Genomic DNA, 26039 nt, shown 5'->3' with positions numbered 1-26039 from the left:
AAAGCTAGAATTCAAGTAATTAACAAAAACACATGCTACCTTTAATAATCATTCTCAGTTCTCATTAAACTTGGTCATTAGAACATCTATATTCGCAACAAATTATGAAAGAAAATTCATACCACCAATATAATCTTATTTCAAGCAAAACCATGATTTTTTCCGATTAGAGGCTACCACCCTTAATTCATACATATTTCTTAGCTAGAACTCCCTTAATCACACCAAAACACTAGCCAAAATATGTTTTAATTATAGTTAGTAGGCAATTAAATTCTTTTCCCAAATTTGATTGCATCAAAGTAGTAGCTAGGGATTTAACTTCTACACTAACATAATTCATGAATCAAATCCTTTATCTTTTAATCAAAGAACTCATAAATTATACTGAAGAGCGTCGAAAATTAGCTTACCCAACAGTAGAACACATCGGAAAATTGAATTGTAACACCCATCGGCCAATCCTGGAGATCTAGACGGCGGTTGCCACAATTGGTGCCGGAGCACCGTCTTATGTCACTTATCAAAGCTAGTTCACAAATTAGAAGTGGTTAAATTTTCATAAGGAGGCAAGTAATTAACATTTTGTTTTTTTTTTTTTACAAAAATAATGTTTAAGGAAATTCCTACGAAAATTTCGCAAGAGTTTCCCCTAAAAATTAACTTGCCACACAAAGAAAATATACACACTTCCAATTTTTGCCACACAAAGAAAATATACACACTTCCAATTTTCTCCAAGCCCCCAAAACTCCAATTCAACAAAACATACCACAAGCACTTCTAAATATCCATCAACATACGCATAATATTCTAAACACATTCTTTTCAAAGAATATATAATCATCATACACCAAAAATATAATAAGAAGTTATTTCCTTAAATAATCATAACTCTTAATACATTATAAACTTATTATATCCAACCTCCACAACACAATATCACCTTCAAATAATCACATCACGTGGAAATTAGTCAGTGGAGTCACCGAAACCCCTGACGGGCCGTACTCTCACATGGCCCATCCTCTCAAATTATCAATTTTAGGATTCATATCACAGTAAACAGTATATCGGTATTACGGATCCATATCACAGTAAACAGTATATCAGTCGGATCCATTTCACAGTAAACAGTATATCAGTATTACGGATCCATATCACAGTAAACAGTATATTGGTATTACGGATCCATATCACAGTAAACAGTATATCAGTATTACGGATCCATATCATAGTGAACAGTATATCAGTCAGATCCATTTCACAGTAAACAGTATATCCGTAAACGGACCGGCACTAGGGCCCAGGGAAACGGGTCGTGACAGAATTTTTCCAGTTAGAATCATCGGCAGTTACAGTTATTCTCCAAATTCTTCTCTGTCGGTGCTAGCTTGCCCAGAGAAGAGGGCAATGGAAGGACCAAGATGTGCTAGTGACGAGAGAAGACCTTGTTTTACCAACTTATGGCTAGTCTTGCCGAAAAAAAGAAAGGAAGCACTAAAGGAGGCTGTGCCGATCGAAAAAGCACAACTCTCAACCTTCCCATTCTTGTGTTAAATGAGACTGAGATAGAAAGGGAGAGAGACCGGAGAGACACTGCCGACGAGTGAGACGACTGGTTGAGCTAGAGTCGTCGAAAAATGCAAGCAAAACCAGGAAACCCAACTGTCCTGATTGGAAACTAAATCTCAACTTCCTACAACTGTTGTGCCAGATGGAAACAATAGTGGAGAGGGAGAGTGCGGCGATGAGGTGGCGGCAACGCCGAGAAGGTCTGACTAGCAAAGTTCAAGCTCTAGTGAATGGAAATTGTAAAAAGGGAATAGGAAAGGGCTTGCCGGTGGAATTGGGGAGAGAAGAGAGGAGGGTGGGGATTTTTTTGTAATTTTAGGATTTTTGGAGCCTTCTAATTAGTCTAAGGCTATTTAGATTTAATTTGGCCCAAATCATGGTTGTATTTGATTTTTCAATTGGTTTATGGGTTTCTTAATGGGTTTAATTAGTTTGAGATTTGGTTTAACAATATAAACATGTACTTGTATTAATTTTTTGTTAAATAAATTCACAAGGTATTTATTTATTTATTTTAAATAAATTTTTAAATGAAAATTTTTGAAAAAAATTTTTCGGGTGGTTTCATTATCCAACTAGCATCACAATATCCTTCTGAAACCAAAGGATATTTATTATAAAATAATGCATATGACTTTGTTCTCTTAAGATATCAAGAACTCTTCCTATGGCTTTCCAATGATCACTGCTAGGATTATGAGTGTATCTTGAAAGCTTACAAACAGCAAAGACTATATCTAGTCTAGTACAATGCATTGCATACATTAAACTACCAATTGCACTAGTATAATCTAACGACTAATGGATCTTCCAGAGTTTTCGATTAACTTGTTAGTAACATCACAAGGATTTCATACTCAAATGATTAAACTTTGAAAGAACCTTGTCAATATAGTGAGTTTGACACAAAGCAAAACTCCCACTGCATTTTGAACTTTGATTCCTAAGATAATATCTACTTCTCCCAAATCGTTCATTTTAAATTGAGAAGTTAAATGTTTCTTAGTATCATTTACACCTTCCATGTTTGTACTTATAATTAGCATATCATCAACATAAAGACACACTATAACACCATAATCTTTAATGAACTTAGAATAAATACATTTATCAGCTCCATTATGTTTAAAACCATATAATAGTATTACACTATCAAAATTTTCATGCCATTGTTTAGGAGCTTGTTTTAATCCGTATAGTGACTTCACTAATTTGCAAACTTTCTTCTCATTTCCAAGAAGTACACACCCTTCGGGTTGTTCCATATAGACTTCTTCATGAATATCACCATTCAAAAATGTTGTTTTAACATCCATTTGATGAATATATAGGCTACAAATTGATGTTAATACAAACAACACTCTAATGGAAATCATTCAGTCTACAGGAGCAAAAGTATCAAAATAATCCACTCCTTTTGTCTAAAACCTTTAGCCACTAGTCTTGCCTTGAACATTTGTAGAGAACTATCAGTATTATATTTCCTTTTAAACACCCATTTACATCCAATGGCTTTAGAATTAGGTGGTAAATCTGCCGATACCCATTTACCATTTGAAAAAAGGGAATCCATTTTGTCATTTACAGCTTCTTTCTAGAAAACTGAATCTCTTGAAGCCATTGCTTCATGATAATTTTTAGGATCTTCTTCCAAATTTAAAACAATAGGTAATTTATTCAATATTTGGTTTCTACTTCCTTAAACTAAGAATAATAGTGCTTGAGAAGAAATAAAATTAGAACCAAAATTCTTTTCTTTTCATGCTCTTTGACTTCTCCTAGGTTCTTTAGGAACTTCAATGGCCTTTCTTTTATTATTTGAAGAAGAACCAAGATTTAAATTAGTGTTTTGATTTATCGTAGTATTGTCAAAGTCTACTAAAGTATCATTTTGTGTCACTATAGGATGATCATTATTTTCCATACTATCATGTGAATTATAATTTGAATCACTAATAAATTTTGTTTCCATTAACTCAACATCCTTGGATTCTATAATTACATTAGATTCAAAATCTAATAATCTGCGTGCTTTTGAGTTTTCAGCATATCCCATTGTTTTCGTATCGCCCCCAAGCGACTTGAAAACTCCTTTTTTATTTTTGATGGAAAGTGATCTTATTATGAAAAGTGGTGACAAAACATTTTATTGGATACGATGCCGATAAATCGGTCTTATAAAACATTTTGAGTCGCCACCCATTATTTCGTCAATGGGACCGTTTCCAATTTTATTTTATAAAAAATGACTCCATTTTAAACCCAATTTTATTTAAGGCCAAATTATTAAAAATACTGGTCAGGCGCACCAATGCGATTCTGGGTAAGGGAATTGGGTACGTCGGCCCATTGGAAGCCGACGCGGGAAAAACCGGCCTCTTCTAACCTACGATTTCTAATCTATTTTAGTTAGAAAAGCCAAATTATTTATTTACTTAAACCCAATCCAAATGAATCGGACCGAGTTCCTATATGGAAAATTATTTAATCGTCCCAATCAAATCTAATTATCACATTTAAAATCATTCAAACCAAAGCAATTAAATCAAATAAATAAAAGACCCGCTCTTGCCTTATGGTTAAAGGCGGGCAACAAACCGAACCAAAAAAATACATTCTACTCGATTCAAAATTAAACCCAAAAACCCAAAATCATGCACAATTACTATTTAACATCTAAATCACATTTTATTTTTAATTTAATCCTAAACATGCAAAATTACTAACAAGCACATAAATTAAATATCATTTTCATTCAACCTAAAATTGCAAAATTCATACCAGTAAATAAGTAAAATTACATTTTAGTACTCTAAACTTAATTAAATTGCAATCTTTTCATAATTGGTCATTTTCGAATTTATTGGAGAAATTAGACTTTATTTTATGCAAAATTTATTATTTTTAAAAGAACAAAAATTATTTCTGGAAATATTAGAACAGTTGCGTCACGCAGCTGCTAGTCCCGTGACGGATCTAGCAGTTCCGTGACGGATTTGTTCCTAAACTCCAGATCCATTAGCCACTTATTTTAGATCCACAATCGAAAAATAGAACACTGAAAATAAAATTTTGGATATGAACAGTTCCGTCACGCATCCTCCAGATCCGTTACGGATCTAATAGCTGCATGACGCAACTGTTCTGGGTAAAGAATAAAATTTTGGACATGAATAGATTCGTCACGCATCTGCCAGATCCGTTACGGATCTGATAGCTGCATGACGCAACTGTTCTGGGTAAAGAAGTAAAATTTTGGACATGAACAGATCCGTCACGCATCTGCCAGATCCGTTACGGATCCATTGGCTGCGTGACGCCACTGCTCTGGTTCGAGCTTGCTTTTTAAATATTTGTTTAAATCGTTCTTTTATTTAAATATGCCTTAATAAAATCTAAAGTGACCAAAGATAAACAGAATACAGTTTAACCAAGATTAAACTACTAAAACAATAACAAAATAAACAATAAATAAACAAAAATACAAAAAGTATAAAGGAATTACCTAATCCTCAGATTGAGGATTGTAGATGGCTTAAATGCCTTAACAAATGATGGTTAAGGCGATCCAGAAGTTTTCTCAACAAGGATTTAAATACTCACCCTTTTCTCTCTTGCTTTTTCTTTTTTTTATGATTTTATTTTCACCCTAATTGATATCTAATGGCTATTTTTCTTCAAAGGAACTCAAAAGAGTCTCTGGAGAAAAACGTAGCCGAAAGTGTATTTTTTAGACGCCCTCAAAACCTATCCTTTCAACTGAGAAAAAGACGAATTTATAGAAGTAGAGCAACAGAGGATAGCTGCATCACGCAGCTTAATGCTGCGTCACGAATCTGCTAGCTGCGTGACGCAGCTTTCTTTCTGGATCACAGCCACGTGTTGCTCAGAATAAAAAAAACCGTTATGTCATCACCTTTGGTGACGTCATACAAATCGGAGTTGCGTGACGCAGCTAGTAGTCCCGTCACGCACCTGATAGCTGCGTGACGCAACTCTGATGCAACCCAGAAACTTAAAATCGGTTTAATTTAAATCCTTGGATTAAAAGACTTCTAGATAGCATTAACCTTTCATTCTGTATCCTCGTATCCTCATTGGATTAGGTGGGGGCATAAAGACACGCGTCAACAGTTTGCTCCCCCACTTTATCATTAATCGTGTAAACAATTAATGTTAAAGTGGCTCATTGACGCGCCTTTAATCTTGAGTTGAATGAAATGGTTGTCTTGATCATCTGGTCACGTCCAAAGCTCAGTTTGATCGGCTTTGTTGGCTCCAGTCGGGTCTGTGATCATCTCCAAAGCTCGGTCTAATTGGCTTTGAAGACACCTCCGAAGCTCGGTCTGATCAGCCTGAAGGATTTTGGTTATGTCCAAAGCTCGGTCTGATCGGCTTTGTTGTTCACCTCCTCAGCATAGTCTGATCGGCTTTAGAGGGTTTGGTTGAGTTGACTTGAAGGCTCCAATTAGACTACATCAGCATTCTAAGCGTCAGCAGTCATCTGGTCATGTCCAAGGTTTTATTGACCAATCAGCTTCACAATGCATCATCACTAATTGGTATTGAGATTGTCCTGATCAGCTTCGTAATACACCATCACTAATCAGGAAAAGGATCCAAACAGCTTCATGATACACCATCACTGCTTGGTGGGACTAAACGGCTTTGAGAAACCATCACCGGTTAATCTGAAAATATTTTCAAGAGAAAAGAGCAATTTCTGTGTACAAACAGATCTCGCCTTTGTTAAATTTTGGAGCGTCACATGCCCCCATGCATTAATAATCATAAACTTTGAAATTTGAAATTTTGCATCAGGGTAAAAGATTTTATTTTTTTGCCCCCAGTTTGGAATTTCGTCCCGGGACCAAAAATATTATCTTTTAAGCAAACCTTGAAATTTTTATTTTTTTTCTATCCATTGCAAAAAGTTTTGAAATTTTAGCAAAAATTTTGTTAAATTTTTCTAGTCCTAAATTTTCAGGTATACCCTTTCTGGTGTGGTGTTTGAAAGAAAACTTACCTGAAGGTAATTTGGTGAATTTGATGATTTTGCCCCCTGTGTGGCGAGTAGATGGAATTATTGAAGTATACGAGCTGCACACTGACTCCAAACTGCCTAAATAAGCCGACATGGGCTTTGATGGGTTCTTGATGGGCTTGGGCCCATTAACCCTTTTCCTTTATAAATAACCTTTTACTTTTCATTCTTTTTTACTTTTAAACTTTCAAAGTTCCAAACTCTCTGAATTCTAACAACTATGGCCTAAATTTTCGAGATTCCTGCTTTTGCCTACACTCATGAGATGGAGACTCTGGGTATGATCTCAGATATCCCCGTCTTCGAGGGCGATCGAATTCCTGTGAGCCGCAATGCCCTTACCTCCAGTACGCGGCCTCTTCAATTTCTTCCAACACCGGGCTCCGATTTTCCGATTCGATAAAATACCGACGCGATGCGTGGTTTCTAGAGTGAGGTAAGTGAATTATGCTTGAATTTCTTGCTTTCTGTGTTATTCTGGGTGATCTTTGAATGAATATTTGCGTTCTTTATGCTGTCTATTCATCGACAGTGGCGTCACGTAGGAGAGAGTTGCGTAACGCAGCTGTTCTCTTGTGAACAGTAGCGTGATGCAGCTATTCTCTTGTGGACAGTTGCGTGACGGATCTGTTCAAAGCTGCGTGACCCCTCTATTTCTGAACTTTGATTTTGATCCTTTTGCGCATCTGGATACCTTATTTGTTGTCTAGGAATGTGATGACATGTTGAATCCAGCTTATTTAGACCCTGTAAGCTCATAGAAAAACACAGGAATGGGTAGATTAATGTTAGGTTTTCCCTCTTACCTTTCGACAGATGCATCACGCAGCTGTTCTTTGGAAGAACAGTTCCGTGATGCAGCCGTGAGCCAGGGGACGCAGCTCCTTGATAAGCTGCGTGGCGCAGCACTGTAGTTGCGTGACGCAGCTGCAGTTGCGTGACGCGACTGTTTCTGGCCAGAAACTTGAATGCTTTATTTCCTGCAATCAAAAACAAATAATTGTTAGCTTAACCCTTTATCTAAATAAATCTCTTACCTAGGTCGATCTGGGCAAGGCCCGAGCTAGCGGGTCTTCTACTGATGCCTCTGCCTTCTGGGATTTATTGGACCCTCCGATGCGGTTGAGAGTTATCTCGCCGGACCCAGCCCCGGTTCCCACCTGCCATGCGTTATACCTTGATGAAGCGGTGGAATGACTGCACACATTCATTTATCTTCGGTTTTGGAGAGATGACACTGACCCCAGCCGATTTCACTGCCATCACCGGACTTGGGTTTGATGGTGATGTTGTTCCTTTGGACTCCCGGTACCAGACGGCTGCTTTGGGAGCTGAGCTTGTCGCTATCTTGCTTGGTGTTACTACATGCACCAGGTACACTTCGCAGGGCTACGTCTCTTATGAAGTTGTTTATAAATTTTGGGATGAGCGGATCCAAGCGAGACTAGCAGCCTGGAGGGAGCTACCTGCAGATGTCAGGCCTGCGCCCCAACTTACACCAGAGAGGAGAGGGACCAGGCAGCGAGGTCCTTCATTTTTTACATCATATCTTCTCAGCTCCTCTGCACCTCCCAGAATAACGGAGATCCTGCCGTTTTGGCTTGCCTGCGGGAACTGAGCCTCGTCGACATCTTTGACTGGGCTTCCCTTGCGTTGGCTCATCTCTACCATGGTCTGGATGTATGGACCAGGGGTAGTGGTGAGTCCAATTGGCAGTTCCTCCGCCCACTCGAGGTAAGACACCTATCCTTCTGAATTTTCTTCCTTTATTTTTCAATCACTCAAATTTACACTCAACTGTTTGAATCTTGTCACAGGTATGGGCGTATGAGTATCAGATCTATCCTAGGGGTCCTAAGAGTTATACGCTCGTTGAGGCTCGGTGGATTCCTCGATATCTGGTGCACCGCCATCATACTAATTCCATTGCAAAGGATCCGCACTACTGGAGGCGCTACCTTAACAACAGGGCCTTGGCTGATGTAAGTATAAAGAATCTTTTAAGTATCATCACCCCTTTTATCTTTACTGATTATTTGGCTGACTTCCCTATTTTGTAGCTCTTTCTGACTCCATGGGAGGGAGATGCTTGGACAGCCTATGCCCCTCGAGTCCGAGTGGAGGCCCTTACTCGGTCTAGAGTCTTACTTCAGGGCTACTGGCTGGACCAGTATTATCTAGGAGAGAGGGTCCTCGAGATCCGTACAACCACATCCCAGAGGCGAGTGCCTGTTGCTCCCCCTCGCCACATGTGCACCTTGGACGGGATGACTCCGGAGGATAGGTTGTTGGAGTATGGTGGCTTCCCAGCCGATGATTACCTGGTACCTGGCGATTATGCCTCCTATCTCTCCACCCAGCTGCAGACCAGATTGCCAGATGTCCGAGAGTACTCTCAGGTAACTCTTTTGCCCTCATCATTGATTTTCCCAACACTTTGGCCGAGTAATTAACTGGATTTCTCTGACTTATTGCAGGATAGGAAGAGGCATCGGACTCCTACTTTCTATGAGGCGCAGGCAGAGGTTAGTGCTCCTACCGGGCCTACGGGTGTCGTGCTAAGTGATGTCCCCTTCCCTCCGGGCATGGAGGTTACCTTGGATCCTTCTCTAGGGCTTGGACTGACCCTTGCTATTCCTGCTGATCTCAGGCAGGCTCCGCCACAGCTACAGCTAGATCCTGACCATGCCACACATGTAAGTATAACAATGAATTTACTAAGTCAGAAATATTTACCTGGAGGATTCTTCATTGAGTGCCTTTCTTCACTTGCAGGTGCCTGCTCAGAGGTATCAGGAGCTATAGCAGAGGTTCTGCTTTGCTCGAACCTATATTGCCAGATTGTATCCGGAGAGCCACGAGATGGTATGATTCTTTTACTCTTTGCTTTTTTCTTTATGTACTTCTCTTACCCTTCTCCCCTTTTTATTTCACAGGAGTTAGAGATTGGCAGGCTACGGAGACATTAGGCTCTTCAGGCCGCTGCTGTTTCTCATCTTCAGATGGAGAATGACAGGCTCCGCACTAGACTGGAGGTTGAGGGGATTCCTTTAGATTTCTCAGATGAAGAGGAGGATGATGATGATGATACTTCTTCTGACGATGCTCCACCACTTCCACCATCTTCTGTCAAGCAGGCGGCAGCTGGTCCTAGTCGGAGGCAACGTTAGGCTTCTCTCCATTTTTGATTGCATTTTTTTTTTTTTTTGATATTTTGTAGCTCATTTGAGCACATTACAGTATTATTTACTTTTCTTTTACAGTATTATTTAGATTTTGATTTGAGACTTCACTTTATTCCTGCATAAAGAAAACAAAATCACAGAAACGAAAAAGGAGGCATCCCACCCACTTGCAAGAGTGGTCCACCTTGTTAATGCGGGCATAAATACCCATCTACTTTATTCCAAAATTGACAAAAGATAATAAAATGAAAGTTAACCAAAACCACATAAACAAAAAGGAGGCATCCCACCCACTTGCAAGAGTGGTCCACCTTGTTAATGCGGGCATAAATGCCATCTACTTTATTCCAAAACTGACAAAAGATAATAAAATGAAAGTTAGAATTGACACAAAATAAGAGTTATCGCTTTATTCGGATGCCCCCACCGCTACTTTTTCTATTTGATTCCTTGTGGTGGCGAATCCGCACCTTATCACCACCGAAAGCAGATGCTAGCCAGCTGGTGATGAGCATTATTTTTAACCCAGTAAGGCCTTTCCTTTCTTATAAATAGGAGGTCCATTCTTCATTTTCTTCATCCCACCGCATTCGAAACAAACTGTTATGACAACCCTTTTCTTCCATGGCTTTTAGAAATCAAGTCTCATCTTTTGTTCAATCACTTCCTGATGATCTGTGGGAGATCCACCCCCTGAATCAACTAGCCTGGCTGAAATATTTCAAAGACTTGAAGCCTGACCATGTTTTCTTGTCTTGGCCCGTACAGCACTTCAATCCCAATACTATGGTTTTTCGATTTGACGATTCTGAAGTGACACCGACCTACGAGGAGGTGTGCACCATAATGGGTCACCACCCTGAACAAGATGAAATCCAGCTTTGCCCCTAGGCCCAAGATATGATCTGACCGAGGCTGCTGCTCTATGTCCGGTTTACCTTCTTGGTGGAATAGATCCGTATCAAGGCCTTCCCTTAGAGCCTTTCTTGAATAGGGTTCTGTCCATGGATGCGAACCCCTCTTGGGTTCGGGCTTGTTATTCACTGTTGCTGAACATGTATGCTATGAAAAATCGCCAACCTGGAATTAGAGACTTCCGACTACTGACCGTCGTCTGAGACATGCAGGTGTATCATTGCACTGTCTTCATGATGATCATGGGAGAGACCATGTGTTGGGTTAGGGACATTGCCCTTCAGGTCACCAACTTCAACGTTCACCATCGGGGTTGCTCGATGTTACTACAAGCCTGGGCTTTAGATAAACTGAGCATGATTCCTCCAGTTCCAACTCGTTCAATTCCAACTTATGGTCCTGCCAATTTTCGCACTCGCTCCCGAGGACACTTTGATTTTGGCGATAACCCTGTGATTCGGTGGACTTGTCCTTGGTGGAGGATTGGACTGGTCACTGCTGGGAGTATGAACCTCAATTATGTGCTATATGCCAGTCTTGATCGCTTCATGGCCTACTTTCCAGACAGAATCAATTGCCAGTATGGTGTCGTTCTGTTTTCGTAGAAAATCCCCCCGAAGGACCCGAAAACATCCTTTTGTGATTTTTGATGAAATGTGTTTATTTTTTATGCGGTGCCGATAAATCGGTCGTATAAACAATTTTGAGTCGCCACCCATTGTTTAGGCAATGGGACCGTTTTTATAAAAATGACTTCATTTTAAACCCAATTTTGTTTTAAGGCCAAATTATTTTAAAAGACTGGTCAGGCGCACCAAGGCGATTCTGGGTAAGGGAATTGGGTACGTCGGCCCGTTGGAAGCCGGCGCCCGAAAAAACCAGCCTCTATTAACGTATGATTTCTAATTTATTTTAATTAGAAAAGCCAAATTATTTATTTACTTAAACCCAACCCAAATAAATCGGACCGAGTTCCTATTTGGAAAATTATTTAATCGTCCCAAACAAATCTAATTATCACATAGCAATTATTCAAATTAAAGCAATTAAATCAAAGCAATTAAACCAAATAAATAAAAAGACCCGCTCTTGCCTTATGGTTTAAGGCGGGCGACAAACCGAATCAAAAATATAAAATGTAATAAATAAATGACCCGCTCTTGCCTTATGGTTAAAGGCGGGTAACAAACCGGATCCAAAAAATATATATACAGATCGAATCAAAAATTAAATCCATAAACCAATAAAAATTCATACAAATAATAAAATAATAAAATTCATACAAATAAATATATATAATCACATTTTAATATTTTAAACTTAATTAAACTGTGATCGGTTCATAATTGGCCATTTTTAAATTTATTGAAGAAATTAAACTTTATTTATGTGTAAAATTTATTATTTTTATTATTATATATTTTTATTATTTTTGAAAATCGGATGAATAGTGATGAATAGTGATGACCAGTGATGAACAGTAATGCATAGTGCGTAAATAGTGTGTGAATAGTGTCGATTTCTGGAAAATTAAGAACATTCACTGTTCATCGATGAACAATTATGAACAGTAATGCGTATTTATATTTTTTTTGTTTTTAGAATTCATTTTTAAATGATTTTTATATTATTTCTTGTTTAAATGTGATTTAAGGACATATAAAATGGCCGAATATGATCAAAATACAATTTAAAGAAGTTTAAATTACTAAAATCACAAAAATATATAAGAAATACAAGAATATAAAAAAAATACAAAAATATGTAAAAATACAAAAATGTTAAGGAAATTACCTGATCCTCAGATTGAAGATTGTGAATGGATGAACTGTCTTTTTAGATCTCCCAGAAGCTTTATTTCCAAGGATTTAAGTGTGTTTTCTTTATATTTATTTTTTGTTATTTTCTCTCTTTTTATATTTTAATTCACCTAAAATTAATATCTAATGGCAATTTCTCTTCAAATTAATTCATAAGAATTTTTAGAGAGAAATGTAACCGCACAATATTATTGTTTAGAGATTTTAAATTGAAGAAGTGGAGTGTAGAAGTGAAGAAGTGTAGAGTGTGTAGAAGTGTAGAGTGTGGAGTGAAAATTGTGAGAGAGAGGGGTATTTATAGGGGTTTGGGGGTACTATAACAGCCATTCATCTTCGTGTCCTCATCGGATCAGGCGGGGCATAAAAAACACGCGTCAACAGTTTGCCCCCACACTTTATCATTAATAGTATAAACAATTAATGTTAAAGTGGGCCACTGACGCGCCTTGAGTTGAATGAAGGTCTTGATAATCTAGTCACGTTCAAAGCTCAGTTTGATCGGCTTTGTTGGCTCCCATCGGATGTGCGACCAACTCCAAAGCTCGGTCTGATCGGCTTTGAAGTCACCTCCGAAGCGCGGTCTGATTGGCTCGAAGGATTTTGGTTGTGTTGATTTGATCGTTCGGACACGTCCAAAGCTCAGTCTGATCGGCTTTGTCGGCTCCCGTCGAATCTGTGATCAACTCCAAAGCTCGGTCTAATTGGCTTGAAGGATTTTGTCCAAAGCACGGTCTGATTGGCCTTGAAGTTACCTCCGAAGCGCGGTCTGATTAGCTCGAAGGATTTTGTGATCATCTCCAAAGCACGGTCTGATTGGCCTTGAAGTTATCTCCGAAGCGCGGTCTGATTGGCTCGAAGGATTTTGTGATCATCTCCAAAGCACGGTCTGATTGGCCTTGAAGTTACCTCCGAAGCGCGGTCTGATTGGCTCGAAGGATTTTGAGATCATCTCCAAAGCACGGTCTGATTAGCCTTGAAGTTACCTCTGAAGCGCAGTCTGATTGGCTCGAAGGATTTTGTGATCATCTCCAAAGCACGGTCTGATTGGCCTTGAAGTTACCTCCAAAGCGCGGTCTGATTGGCTCGAAGGATTTTGTGATCATCTCCAAAGCACGGTCTGATTGGCCTTGAAGTTACCTCCGAAGCGTGGTCTGATTGGCTCGAAGGATTTTGTGATCATCTCCAAAGCACGGTCTGATTGGCCTTGAAGTTACCTCAGAAGCGCGGTCTGATTGGCTCGAAGGATTTTGTGATCATCTCCAAAGCACGGTCTGATTGGCCTTGAAGTTACCTCAGAAGCGCGGTCTGATTGGCTCGAAGGATTTTGTGATCATCTCCAAAGCACGGTCTGATTGGCCTTGAAGTTACCTCTGAAGCGCGGTCTGATTGGCTCGAAGGATTTTGTGATCATCTCCAAAGCACGGTCTATTGGCCTTGAAGTTATCTCCGAAGTGCGGTCTGATTGGCTCGAAGGATTTTGTGATCATCTCCAAAGCACGGTCTGATTGGCCTTGAAGTTACCTCCGAAGCATGGTCTGATTGGCTCGAAGGATTTTGTGATCATCTCCAAAGCACGGTCTGATTGGCCTTGAAGTTACCTCCGAAGCGCGGTCTGATTGGCTCGAAGGATTTTGTGATCATCTCCAAAGCACGGTCTGATTGGCCTTGAAGTTACCTCCGAAGCGCGGTCTGATTGGCTGGGGAGGATTTTGGTTGAGATTGTCCTGATCAACTTCGTAATACATCATCATTAACCAGGAAAAGGATTGACTCTATCCGCTTCGTGCATCATCACGAATCGAGAAAAAGATCCAAACAACTTCGTAATGCATCATCACTGCTCGGTGGGACTAAACGGCTTCATGAAATGTTCACCGGTTGACCTGAAAACATTTTCAAAAGGAAAGAGCAATTTCTGTGTACAAACAGATCTTGCTTTTGTTAAACGTGTGGGGCATCACATGCCCCCATGCATTAATAATCATAAACTTTAAAATTTGGGATTTCGCATCAGGGCAAAGAGCAATTACTGTATACATACAGATCTATGCAGATCTCGCTTCGCGCAATTTCTGTATACATACAGATTTCGCTTGGTGCAATTTCTGCTAGAGGGTAATTTGGTAGATTTGGTGATTTTGCCCCTTGTGTGGCAAGCCGCACACCGACTCTAAATTGATTGATTTCTTTTTTTTTTTTCTTTTTTTTTGGACTTTGCTTTATTCCGCTTTGTTAGGATGCCACTTGTTCATCTGTTGTATCTTAGGATGCTTCCACCGCTAATTTCCTATCCAGTGGTGTGAATACTCAAATTTTGACCTTGCTACAGTAAATTTGACTTTTCTACAGTAACTTTGACTTTTCTACAGTGTCAATGCCGGACTGCAAACAGTCCGGCCGGACCGAAGGCCATTTTGGACATTTACTGGAAGTATGCCAATATGGTACTTAAAACGTCCGGAATATCGCGAGGATCGCGGAACAGGTCCCGGAATATTTTTTGGAGGTCCGGAACTCCCAAAAAAGCTCCCGGAGCGAGACATGGTGGCCACCACCAGCTACGGCGGCGCCGGCCGCCGGACATGGCGGCTCCGGCCGCCGGACACGGCGGCAGCTGCCGCCCAGCATGGGCGGCACCTGCCGCCCCACCGCCTGGGCGGCAGCAGCCGCCCAGCATGGGCGGCACCTGCCGCCCCACCGACTGGGCGGCACCTGCCGCCCTCCCAGGCGGCACTTGCCGCCCAGCATGGGCGGCACCTGCCGCCCAGCCTCTTGGGCGGCAGCTGCCGCCGAGCCAGGCGGCAGCTGCCGCCCTGGACCCGAAAATGGCCTATAAATAGACCATTTTCAGCCTATTTTTGACACCCCTGTCTGTGTTGACGGAGGAATCCTTCTCCCTCTCACGCTCCTTGCGTTTTCTTTACCGCTTTTTACATTTAATTTAATTTTTATTGCATTTTTATTGTGATATTTGGACATTAAAATTAAACAAATTAAAATTAATTAATATTTCCTAAGCGAGGAGCTTAATCTGGAGTTAAGAAGCGGTCGTCGATTAAATCAGGTATGTAAACAAATTCTGCCTATTTAATTTTAGCACTTCATGCATATTTCTCTTCTACTCTTAATAATTCTACAATTGCATAAATGCATCCACGTCATTATTTTTTGGTAAATAAACTGCCTTAATTAATTTGATTAAGCTTAAATGCCCGGTTAATCAATAATCGTGGTATTAAAGTTTAAATCCGACAATATTGGCTAAAAGAGCCTAGTTAATTAATAACTACGATTCAATTGCCTTATTTCGAATAAATCTGGCTTAAGTCCAATTAATCAATAATTGTGGCTAAAAGCCTTAATCGATCACGTTTCGACAATAAATTGTGATTAAGCTCGAACGCCCGATTAATTGATAATCGTGGCATTAAAGCCTAAATCGCACAATTGCCTAAATCAAATCATTTTGGCTAAAAGCCATTAAAATCAACATTTTTGGCAACATGCCTAAAAATCAATCAATCTTTGGCGAAATGCCTAAACACTCATGCACAAAGCATACACACAAAATGCACAAAGCATACACACACTCATGCACAAAGCATACACACTCATGCACAAAGCATACACACTCATGCACAAAGCATACACACTCATGCATTAAGCATACCCATTCAAAGCCCTTCAAAGAAGGCCTATCGAACTACGTTGACTTTGATCTTCCATTCAAACGGAAGTACGTAGGCACGTTCGGGATTTAACCCCGAGCGGCAAGTCGAAATCACTCAAACATTTCATTAATCCATCATTCACCTTGCAAAGCATTCATTCATCGGTTAGTTCATCAGCATGACATAGTCTCGGGATCCACCTCGGGTTCGCAGACTGTGTCTTAAACATTGGGATAATTAATCTAGCAACTAGGTTAATTAAAATTGGAGTCACATAGGGTTTTTTCCTAGTTTACCCTAAAATAATTAAACAAGGTGGCGACTCACACACTCACGTGCATTTCTGTCCTTAATCATATGCATCACATGCTTATGCATCCGGGGAAAGGGGTTCACAAGTGGGGCCCATTCGCATCCTATCATCACCGAAAGTGGATGCCATCCAGCTGGTGATGAGTATCATTTCAACCTCGTGGGGCCTTCCCCTCCTATAAGTAGGAATTCCATGCTTCATTCTTTCCTCATCCCACAGCATTTGAAACAACGTTTCTCCTATGGCTTTCAGAAATCAAGTTTCGTCCTTCCTCCAATCCATTCCTGACGATCTATGGCAAATTCCCCCCATGAACCAACTCGCCTGGCTGAAATATTTCAAATACTTAAAACCATACCATAGTTTCCTGTCTTGGCTCGTCACATACTTCAACCCCAACACCATGGTCTTCCGGTTTGAAGATGCTGAAGTAACTCCGACTTATGAGGAAATATGTGCTGTGATGGGTCATCACCCTGAACAAGATGAAACTCCAGCTTTACCCCCAGGCCCTAGACATGATTTAGCTGAGATTGCGGCCCTATGTCCAGTTTACCTTCCTGACGGCATAGATCCGGATCAAGGCCTTCCATTAGAGCCTTTTCTGAGTAGGGTTCTATCCATGGATATAGATCCCTCTTGGATTCGAGCTTGTTGTTTCCTGTTATTGAACATGTACGCGATGAAGAATCGTCGACCCGGAATTGGAGATTTTCGCCTGCTAACCGTTGTTCGTGACATGCAAATGTATCATCGCACCATCTTCATGATGATCATGGGGGAGACGATGTGCTGGGTCAGGGATATTGCCCTTCACATTATCAACTTTAATGTTCACCATCACGGTTGTCCGATATTACTGCAAGCCTAGGCTCTAGACAAGTTAAGCCTGATTCTTCCAGTCCCAACTTGTTTGATTCCAACCTATGGCCCTGCTAACTTTCGATCTCGGACTCGAGGACATTTCGATTTTGGGGATAACCCGACAATTCGATGGACTTGTCCTTGGTGGAGGATCAGACTGGTCACTACTAGAAGCATGAACCTCAACTATGTGTTGTACGCCAGTCTAGACCGTTCCATGGCCTATTTCCCAGACAGGATCAGCCGTCAATACGGTATGATACAACGCGTTCCCAGAATTCATAACTTCGAGAGTGGTCTCATGACGCTGCATCTGCTGACCAATTTGGCTGACCGTTGGCAAAACCGAAACACTAGGTACCTAGGTGAAGGAGTGATGCAAGACATTGTGACGCCCGCGTATGTCAACTGGTTTTACACCCCATGATGATACTAGATTCTGCAAAGATTGGCGTCCGATGATGGCCCCTTGCTGGAACAAATGTTGTTGTTGCTTTCTCTGTCTTCGTTTCTTTTTTATTAGTTCCTTGTATTCCCGGACCATGGGCTCCCAGTTAATGTATCTCCTTTCTTTGAATTAATGAATCCGATGGTTCTGCCTTTATTAATTTCCGTTTTACTAGGAAACAAAAAGAATGGGGTGACTATTTTATTACCTGCACAGATCAAACAAAAACAGTATATGCAACTTCTTTGTGTATGCATGAACCTACATGAGTACTAAGGTTTTATCATGGTTTTATTGATCCTTCCAAGGAAATCACTGAGAAGATGGTGTTCGTTCTCCTGATCAATGTTTTAAAACAATTCAATACTTAGGTAGGACCAACAGCCAGAATGTTTTTGAACTAGTCCATCTTGATCGGATAAGCAGAGAGGAAGGTCTTGCATTCTTTAACCATGTCCCCGAAACAAAAGGAAGAAAAATTTTAAAATTCAGACCTTTTATTAATCTTACTTCTTTTCAACATTATACAGAAGTAAAGAACTTTTATTTTAATACAATGGTCATTCATCCTAACTATTCATTTACTTATTCTCCTTCAAGTCGAGTTGATGACATTGAGCAACCAATCACAAATCTGTCACGAACGCATGGCATAGATTTCACATTTAAACTAAGCACCACGCGTTAATCCCAAAAGTTTTATTTTTATTATTATTTATTTATTTTTATTATGCTCTAATTTTTGCCTAGGTCGCCCTTTCGGGTTTTCAACCTAGCGAGCTCCTTTTTTGCCTAAGCCGCCCTTTCGGGTTTTCGACTTAGCTCTTTTTTTTTTTTTTTTTTAAACCGAAATCATCATTTCAGACATAGAATTTCTTCATTTGATCCTGATTGACAATCCGATTGATAGGCTTCCCTTCCATGGTGATTAATTCAGCGGCACCTTTAGCTAGTAACTTCTGAACTCTAAATGGTCCGTGCCAGTTGGGTTTGAACTTCCCACCAGGATGATTCTGGGCTTCGTGATCCAACAATCTGATCAACACCAAATCTCCATTCTTTAAAGCCCTTGGATGTACCCGTTTGTTGTAGAAACGAGCAATCCTCCTTTTTCTCATCTGATCCTGGAATCGAGCATTCAATCTTCTTCCGTCCAAAAACGCCAGGTCTTCATACCTTTTCTTGACCCATTCTTCCTCGGTCAGACCAGCTTCTACAAGAACCCTGAGAGACTTCTTTTCGAGCTCTATTGGTAACACTGCCTCCATCCCATATACAAGTTCAAAGGGAGAAGCTCCATTGACTGACTTGAACGTAGTGCGATGCCCCCAGAGCGCGAAAGGAAGTTTCTCGGCCCAGCTTCTATACCTTTCACACATCTTAGACAGGATTCTTTTAATCTCCTTATTCGCAGCTTCTACCGCACCATTAGCCTGAGGGCGATAAGGAGAAGAATGGTGATGCTCAACCTTATACCTATAAAGCAACTGACCAACATCTGCTTGAAAATGAGAACCATTATCTGTAACTATATGATGAGGAATACCATAGCGACAAAAAATGTTCTGTTCAATGAATCTAGCCACATATTTGGCAGTTAAGGTCTTGTAAGATTGAGCCTCGATCCATCTAGAAAAGTAGTCCACTGCAACCAATATATATTGATGGCCATTCGATGCTGCTGGCGTGATTTTGCCAATGATATCTATGCCCCATGCAGAAAAAGGCCAAGAAGGAGCTGTCGGATGGAGTTTAACGGCCGGTAAGTGGCTTTTATTATCATGATATTGGCATACTTTGCAATGACGCACATAATTGATGCAATTGCCTTCCATCTGCATCCAGAAATAACCTTGCCTCATGATTTTTCTAGCTAAGCTCATGCCACTTAAATGAGTACCGCAAACTCCCTCATGGATGTTCTTCATTATTTCTTCTCCCTCTTTCTTACTCACGCATCTTAGCAACATCCCGTCCCAAGCTCTTCGATAGAGTTCACCATCGGCCAGGACATAATTCAGAGCCATTTTTCTGAGAACTGCACGGTCTTCTTTTGTTGCATCATCGGAAAAGGTTTCGTCTCTCATACATCGTAGAATATCCGTAAACCAAGGTTCTTCCTCTGATTCTACTTGGTTCACAAAATGTTCTTGATAGCACGGGATATTGGCTGTGGTTATCATGAAGTCGCCAATCTGTTTTTGTCGAAAATCCCCCCGAAGGACCCGAAAACATCCTTTTGTGATTTTTGATGAAATGTGTTTATTTTTTATGCGGTGCCGATAAATCGGTCGTATAAACAATTTTGAGTCGCCATCCATTGTTTAGGCAATGAGACCGTTTTTATAAAAATAACTTCATTTTAAACCCAATTTTGTTTTAAGGCCAAATTATTTTAAAAGACTGGTCAGGCGCACCAAGGCGATTCTGGGTAAGGGAATTGGGTACGTCGGCCCGTTGGAAGCCGGCGCCCGAAAAAACCGGCCTCTATTAACGTATGATTTCTAATTTATTTTAATTAGAAAAGCCAAATTATTTATTTACTTAAACCCAACCCAAATAAATCGGACCGAGTTCCTATTTGGAAAATTATTTAATCGTCCCAAACAAATCTAATTATCACATAGCAATTATTCAAATTAAAGCAATTAAATCAAAGCAATTAAACCAAATAAATAAAAAGACCCGCTCTTGCCTTATGGTTTAAGGCGGGCGACAAACCGAATCAAAAATATAAAATGTAATAAATAAATGACCCGCTCTTGCCTTATGGTTAAAGGCGGGTAACAAACCGGATCCAAAAAATATATATACAGATCGAATCAAAAATTAAGTCCATAAACCAATAAAAATTCATACAAATAATAAAATAATAAAATTCATACAAATAAATATATATAATCACATTTTAATATTTTAAACTTAATTAAACTGTGATCGGTTCATAATTGGCCATTTTTAAATTTATTGAAGAAATTAAACTTTATTTATGTGTAAAATTTATTATTTTTATTATTATATATTTTTATTATTTTAAAAAATCGGATGAATAGTGATTAATAGTGATGAATAGTGATGACCAGTGATGAACAGTAATGCATAGTGCGTAAATAGTGTGTGAATAGTGTCGATTTCTGGAAAATTAAGAACATTCACTGTTCATCGATGAACAATTATGAACAGTAATGCGTATTTATATTTTTTTTTTTTGTTTTTAGAATTCATTTTTAAATGCTTTTTATATTATTTCTTGTTTAAATGTGATTTAAAGACATATAAAATGGCCGAATATGATCAAAATACAATTTAAAGAAGTTTAAATTACTAAAATCACAAAAATATATAAGAAATACAAGAATATAAAAAAAATACAAAAATATGTAAAAATACAAAAATGTTAAGGAAATTATCTGATCCTTAGATTGAAGATTGTGAATGGATCAACTGTCTTTTTAGATCTCCCAGAAGCTTTATTTCCAAGGATTTAAGTGTGTTTTCTTTATATTTATTTTTTGTTATTTTCTCTCTTTTTATATTTTAATTCACCTAAAATTAATATCTAATGGCAATTTCTCTTCAAATTAATTCATAAGAATTTTTAGAGAGAAATGTAACCGCACAATATTATTTTTTAGAGTTTTTAAATTGAAGAAGTGGAGTGTAGAAGTGAAGAAGTGTAGAGTGTGTAGAAGTGTAGAGTGTGGAGTGAAAATTGTGAGAGAGAGGGGTATTTATAGGGGTTTGGGGGTACTGTAACGCCCCATTTTTCTGTGTCTAAAATAGTAAGTTACCGGTCTATGAATAGTATCATCGGTCCGGGAATAAATATTATTTTGGTCCAGAAAAATTACTATGTATGTTTAATATTTTCTATAATATTTTTGGAGTATGTATACATTATTTTTATGGGTAGAAAGTAAGTAATAAATATTTTTAGAGAATTTAGAAAATTTGTGAATAGTTAATTAAGGTGTGATATTAAGTAAGGAAAATTAGAGGCAATATTTGTATGGAGTAAATTTGAAATGGTGTTATATTAATTAAGAAAATTAGATGAATTATTTTTATGGAGTAAAGTTGAGGATTTTATTGTGTTAAATAATATTTTGAAGGAATTTAATTGGGAGAATATTTGTAGCCATTAGATTAGATTGACTCAATCCTAGCCATCCAATGTTGAGAAAAGACTAAAATACCCTTGTGCTCAATAATTTGAGCAACCACTTTCTCTCCTTCTTCTTCTCTTTGGCGTTGGCTATCTCCTTCTTCTTCTTCTTCTCTTTGTTTTTCTTCAACTTCATCCTTAGCTAAATCCATCAAATTCAACCCATTTAACTTGATTTAAGGAATCAATCCTAGAGTTTAAAGCTTGAGAAGTGATTTGTGGTGATTATTTTCAAGAAACTTGGAAAGCCAAAGGCTTAGGAAACCTCTACCAAGGAGTAAAGGCAAAGTTGGAGCTTAGAATGCTTTAATCTAAGCTTGCTAAGGCTTGTTTTAAAGTAAGTGTTCATAAATCCTCCTACCTTGTTTAAATTTTTGATTTTGTGAAGTTTCTACTATTTTGTGAAAATTGGGAATTTTATATGAAATGATTTGATTATTGAATTTTGGTGGTATAAATGTGTTCTTGGGAGATTTCTAAGCATGTTTATATGTAGAATTGATGAGGAAAACATTTTCTTCTTCATCTTCCAAAAGTGGCAGAACCTATTGATGAAAAAGGCCTTAAGATTTCTTGTTCTCTTTGTTGGTTTATGCTTTTAAGATGATGTATGATGAGTATGAAATATGTGGTAGAAATCCCTACCTTGTATATGATTTAAGTAAGCTGAAATTGGGAAAAATGTTATTGAGTGAGATTAAGGACTATTTTTTGATCCTTTCGAGTTTTCCTTTATGTCTGAGTCCTTCATGAAAGTTATAGGTCTACTTCTTAGCTTTCCAACCCATCCTCTTGTGTCCAATTTGGATATATATAGTTCAACTTATGGCTGAAAAACCCAAACTGACTCTGTTATGACGGGCTACATGCATCACTGAATTGAGTGCCCATTTTGACCACTATAATGATAAGATTATATTCTGAGTTCTTCATGAGAGTTGTTTCCCTGTGTCTTGAGACTTCTCTGGTTTTGGATTGGTTTGATTTGAGTGTCTGGATAAGTAGGAATTGGATAAACATTGGAATTAGTGCTGCTGAATCAGGTCTGGACTATTGGTCTGTGTTCCTAGCCTTTTTTCACCATATTACAGATTGATCTGGGCTGTTGTCCCTTGATAACATTTGTATAATTTTGTCTTAGCTTTCTAATGAATCAAACTTCACTTAATTTGGAAATCTATAACTCAAGTTATGTCCTAAAAACCCAGAAAAGGTCAAGGTGATATTAATGCTGGAAATTTTCTATGTCCTAAATCAAAGGGTTATTTGGATAAAAGTATGTATAAATCATGTGTGATGAAGTGCTCTTGATTATTTGTATGTTTTAGAATTTATTTGACAAAAATAAAACATAAGTGTGAGAAGGGTTGTTGTGGATATCATTAAATGGATATAAATTGGAAAGGTGTGGAATTGATTTAGATAATGCATGATGAGGGTTGAAATGGATACTTTTGTGCATAAGAGTTATGTTAGCATGCGTGATTGGAGAAGGAAATTCCTCCCCTTGGTACCACCTTAGTGTAGTAAAGCTTACATAATTATTATATATATGACATAAGTATGATTATTTGATAACTTTTATATGTTTAGAGTTTTAACAAAGAAATGGGTATTTAAGGTGTAAGTGCTTTGTATATATATACTATCTTAAAAAGAATGTGGTAATTTGTGTAAGTTGTAAGTTGAGAAATTTTGAAGTGATGGGTATTAAGTAATGAAGTGTTTTTGATTAAGAATTATTGCTTTTGTGCAAGAATGATTTTGATTTGGGCTCTACTATGCATGATTGAAACGTGGTATGATAAGATTGATTTTGTTATTGTGAAGCTATGATCATATGCTAGGGTTATCAGCCCTTATAAATAGGCGGACGCGCTTATTTGTGTGATGGGGGTGGTGCTTTCATAGGCCACGGTGGTGCTTTCATAGGCCACGATTGTGTGATGGGGGTGGTGCTTTCATAGGCCACGAGTATGTGATGGGGGTGGCGCTAACATAGGCCACGATCAAATCTGCTTATGTTCATTCTGCATGAGTATGAGCCTTAACGAAAAATAACATTTTATTGTTGCTATAAAAGAATGAAGACATAGTTGTATTTATAATCGTCTTATTGTTTTCAAAGTAGTTGAATTAAACGAATGAGATCATATTATTTTAGTAAACTTTACTTTGGAAATTAATGATTATGTTATCAAATGACTTTTCAAAGCATGATATTCCGGTACAAGGTTTTAAAAATAAATAGTATATGTATTGGTATAATAAATGTGCAAGTAATGAATTTATGAGTTGAAAGAATTAAATTCTTCATGTTGTTAATTCATAGTTTATTTGATATTTCTTTTGCTATAAATGTAAATGCATGTTAATATTTGAGATTTTATGATTATAAATGATTTTACGAAATTTGTGTTTTAAGTAAGTTGCCATCGCAATTTTGGTAAGTATGTGAATTATGAGCACCACTGAGTTTTATACTCAGCGCGTCGATTTTTATCACGCGTAGGTTGAAGATGTGGATGCTACTTGAAGAGTAGAAGCATCTTATCAAAGCAGAAGTCACTAATTTGGTAGTAGTCGATTGAGATTTATGTACTTAAGAATTATGGCATGTATAATTATTACATTTTTTGGAGATTATGTTATTTGAATTATATGTAATAATAAATTATTTTGGTTTATATATTTGGAGATAAGCATAGGATTTATTAAATGAGTGAATATGGAATATTTTAAGTCAGTTGATATGATTACTTCATTAAGACTTGATATCTATAATGAATGCAAGTAATTGATGAATCGAAAATACTATTGAGGATTTATTTAGTTATGAAAACATAAAAGTGTTGTTGTGTTATAATAATTATTTGGAGATGTTGGACATTTGGAGTTTCATTGGGAGTATTTTGTATTCACATGTTTGGCGAGCTCAGTTTTTAAAGGGATATTCTTACAGTATTTTTGTAGGATTGTTCCCAATGTATATATATTAAAAAAAAAAAGATAAGAAAATGAAATGACATTTCTATTATAAAAAAAAATAATATACTCATGAAACTTGTGAATACCCAATTACTTCTAATGTAAAATTTTAGTTTTATGATTTATATGTTAAGTTAAGACGGTGTCTCCGGCACCGAATGTGGCATCCGCCGTCGAGTCTCTCGGGATTGGGTGGCGGGTGTTACAGGTACTGTAGCAGCCATTCATCTTCGTGTCCTCATCGGATCAGGCGAGGCATAAAAAACACGCGTTAACACGTTCAGCGCGTTCCCAGAGTCCATAACTTTAAAAGCGGTCCCATGACGCAGAGTCTGTTGACCAACTTAGCTGATCATTGGCGGAATTGGAACACCTGGTACATGGGTCAGGGGGTGATGCATGACACCATGACACCTGAGTATGCTGACTGGTTTTATTCCCAATGATGAAACTGGGTCTTGGAGGGGTCGGTGTTAGATGATCCAACCAATGTGATGACTGCTGCTGTTGCTTTTCGCTTTATTCAATTTCCTGTACTTCGGAAGGCCATGAGCTCCTAATCATTGTATCCTCTCTTTTTTTTTTCTTTCTGTTTTTTTTATTTTCAATGAACAATTCCAGCAATTCTCTCTTTATTGATTCTTGTTTGTTGCACTTAAAGACACCAAGAGACAACAACAAATCTTTTCTTTCGAAATTATTTGCTGGATTAGCACCTGGGCCTCCTGCCCTTGGATTAAAAAATGAAAGCACATTAAAGTGGATTATTTAACTAATGGACGGAAACTTACATTTTTGAAAAAGATGGGGTGACCATTTTATCACCTGCAATATTCAGAAAGAGATAAAATATGCAACTCCCTTATGTATGCATGAACCTATTTAAATGCTAGGGATTTTTATTCATGGTTTTTCTTTATTGATCCTTCCAACGAAATCACCGAGAAAATAGCATTTGACCTCCTGATCGCCATCCAAAAGAATCCAACACTCAGGCAGAATCAACAGCCAAAAACATTCATCTTTCTTTTGAACTCATGTTGATCATGTT

General features: G+C 38.3%; 1 long non-coding RNA gene across 1 annotated transcript; it reads left to right on the top strand.

Annotated features, from left to right (window-relative positions):
- Window positions 1-21948: 21948 nt before the first annotated feature.
- Window positions 21949-24687, top strand: LOC149494267 (uncharacterized). Its single transcript, XR_016322224.1, has 2 exons — window positions 21949-22337; window positions 24513-24687. It is a non-coding gene; the product is annotated as an uncharacterized LOC149494267 (long non-coding RNA).
- The last annotated feature ends 1352 nt before the right edge of the window (window positions 24688-26039 follow it).

This window comes from Jatropha curcas, chromosome 8, assembly GCF_041381405.1.
Source record: "Jatropha curcas cultivar XTBG-Jc1 chromosome 8, XTBG_Jcur_1.0, whole genome shotgun sequence".
In the NCBI taxonomy this organism is placed as follows: domain Eukaryota; kingdom Viridiplantae; phylum Streptophyta; class Magnoliopsida; order Malpighiales; family Euphorbiaceae; genus Jatropha; species Jatropha curcas.
Note: the sequence above shows the minus strand (reverse complement) of the source record. Positions and strands in the feature narration are given on the sequence as shown.